The sequence below is a fragment of the Solanum pennellii genome, chromosome 12 (assembly GCF_001406875.1).
Source record: "Solanum pennellii chromosome 12, SPENNV200".
In the NCBI taxonomy this organism is placed as follows: domain Eukaryota; kingdom Viridiplantae; phylum Streptophyta; class Magnoliopsida; order Solanales; family Solanaceae; genus Solanum; species Solanum pennellii.
The window spans coordinates 66,075,712-66,078,805 of NC_028648.1; the positions used below are offsets into that span (position 1 = coordinate 66,075,712).

At 34.4% G+C, this 3,094-nt stretch overlaps 1 pseudogene; it reads left to right on the plus strand.

Annotated features, from left to right (window-relative positions):
- The first annotated feature begins 242 nt into the window (after positions 1-242).
- The window catches only part of LOC107006942, a 14,390-nt pseudogene continuing 11,538 nt past the window's right edge, over positions 243-3,094 (plus strand).

Genomic DNA, 3,094 nt, shown 5'->3' on the forward strand with positions numbered 1-3,094 from the left:
TGTCTTGATAATACTTCTTTGATTTTAGTAAAAGTTGGAATATGGTTTTGTGCTTGTGGACTCCTTTTAATTAGTTATATAAAGCTAACTTGATTTTGACAAGAGTCTCTTTTAATTTTTGCGCTCTTACTAATCTGTAGAAAAAAAAGAAAAGAATATAGCTTAGTGTTTTAAGCTTTATTTGTGCTTGTGTTGTTGCAGGGTAAGGACAAACAGTAACTAAGGAAGGACAAAAAGAGTTGATGCCAATGGGACGAATGACACCACTAGTATTTCTTTTTCTTGTTTTTTGGTTTGTAACATATAATGTGATTACAATATTTGTTGGGTTTGAGAAATCAAAATCAAGGGATGTTGGTTTTCCTGATCCCATTATTCAGAATCCCACAAAACTAGGTAATATATCAGAAAAGTTGTTATTCCATATAGCATTAACAGCAACTGATACTCCTTATAGCAAGTGGCAAGGCCGCATCATGTACTACTGGTATATGAAAATGAAGAATTTACCGGGTTCAGAGATGGGAAAATTCACTTGAATCCTCCATTCAGGAAGCCCTGACAATCTTATGGATTAAATTCCCACATTTGTCGTTGATCCTCTTCCACAAGGTTTTGATATAGTCAGAATTAAACATGCCTTCAATTTCTTTCCTCCACTCAGGTTTTGGCATCAAATACTCAATTAGTTTGCTGCTTATTACAGGGTTACATTGTCCTCAATAGACCTTGGGCATTCGTTCAGTGGTTGGAGAAGGCTACCATAGAAGAGGAGTGAGTTGTCAAATGTACTTATCTGCAGCTTGACTGCATATATGTATATAACAATCTTATTCTATTGTGGCAGATACATACTTATGGCAGAGCCTGATCACATCTTTTTGAAACCCCTGCCAAATTTAGCTTATGGAGATTACCCGGTTGCTTTCCCTTTTTTCTACATGAAACCTGCTGAACACGAGGATATCATAAGGAAATTCTTTCCCAAAGAAAATGGTCCTATAACAAATGTTGATCCCATTGGAAATTCCCCCGTCATCATTAAGAAGGTATATTTTTACTACCATGTACTAAATTATTGCAGCAACACCCTTTATTCTGCATGCTCCGCAAGTTTAGAGAGTAAGAATTTCATGATAATATAAGTAGCAGTAACTCTGACCGAATACATGCTCCGCAAGTTTAGTTATTAACACTAGAAGAGCGAAGTTGATGTAAGACAAGACCGCAATTGTGGTGCCATATTTAGATATCTTGGTTTGCTGTTTCAAGAGAATGGAATGATAAATGGAGATGTTACTCAAGGCGTTGTCATATATAGGCCTGCTTAAGAATTGAAGTCTTTCACAATATTCTTGATATCACCTTATACTTTGGACTCTCGAAATCAATGCACATCAAACGTTCCAACTATGGCTGAGGCTCTAATTATTTGCTTTTTTGATTTAATTTTCAGGATACATATCTTGACTGTCATTGATCATTAGCTTTATCATATCCCTATACTCCTTGTACCATTACTTTTGAAAGTATTGCCGATATCTGGACTGTTCATTTCTTTACAGATTTTGATTTTTTTTGTGTTGCAATTGTCATGCTCGCTGATTTTTCAATATCTGCTTGTTTCAGGTTATCAATCTTCATAAATAACTGCAAGGTTATTTATATATTGTTAATGTTGTTAATACTATCTATATGTATCTTTTCAGCTTTAATTTCATCATTTATTCAGAATAATTTTCCGTGTGTGTTTAGATTGTTATTAGATACAGGTCTCTCAACTGTGATCAAGTTTATTACAGCTACATCAATGCTTCGATCAGCACTATGTGCTTATTCTGCACTTGTATTTTTCAAGGAATTGTTTTTGGTTTATAATACAGAATATGTTGGAGGAAGTTGCAACTACATGGATGAATATTTCTCTAAGAATGAAACATGATGAAGAAACGGATAGAATTTTTGGCTGGATCTTAGAAATGTGAGAGATGTACTAATGAGCTGAAAGATATTGTAGGTTTTGTTGTCAAAACTGTTTTTTTGACTCATCTATTTTTCTTAATTAAGGTATGCGTATGCTGTAGCTTCTGCTTTGCATGGTGTTCAGCATATTCTTTGGAAAGACTTTATGCTACAGGTTTTGATCTGTTTCTGCATATTTATTTTCTTATACTTTTCATAAGTAAGTAAATTTTAGAATTTTTGAAAATGTTTTAGACACCTTGGGATTTGGACAGTAGAAAAAAGTTTATCCTCCATTACACTTATGCGTGTGACTACAACATGAAGGTAGAGTTATTATTTGTGTACTTAATTAGTTTCAATCTTTGTATTAATGATGAGTAATCTTATGCCGTAGCTTGTTGTTCAGGGTGAGCTTACTTACGGAAAAATTGGAGAGTGGCGATTTGATAAGAGGTCCTATATCGAAGGACCTCCACCTAAAAATCTATCCCTACCTCCACCTAACGTCCCAGAAAGTGTGGTATGTAATATGTATATATCTCTCAACAAATCTTCAATTAGCATGGTTATTAGTGTGGCCTATATTGGTATAATTCTTTGAATAAAACATCGCATGCAATTATTAGTTAGATACAGATGAGGAGATCAATGATTTGGTTGCCAGTATTCATCAAGTAGTATGTTGTTAATATTCATTCCAGGAGAATCAATTGGCTCTTAAAGCTACAAGTGAAGAATAACCGGTTCATCAAGTTTAGTATCTATTCTTGATTCTAGCCCTACTATTCAATCCCTTAACAGAGGAAAACATGGGGTAGTAGATTGAATCTACGTCACTATTCTTTCCAACCGATCCAGAAAAAAGTTGATCAACTGTAGTATTTTTGTTTCTGATAAACAACAAGTAAGCCCTACTTGTCACATAATGAGTATTATGTACATGCATTACATTGAATATAGGTATTTGCTTCAAGGCAAAAAAATAAACACTCCAGTATGCATCAACTATAACAAGATATAAAATCTTATTGAAGTTGGTTTTTACCCTGCCTCCTTGTATGAGTTCTCAGTCACAGCGTTAGTGCCCGCAAAATAAGCTAGCCCATATTATTGTGGGTTGGTGAGTGAC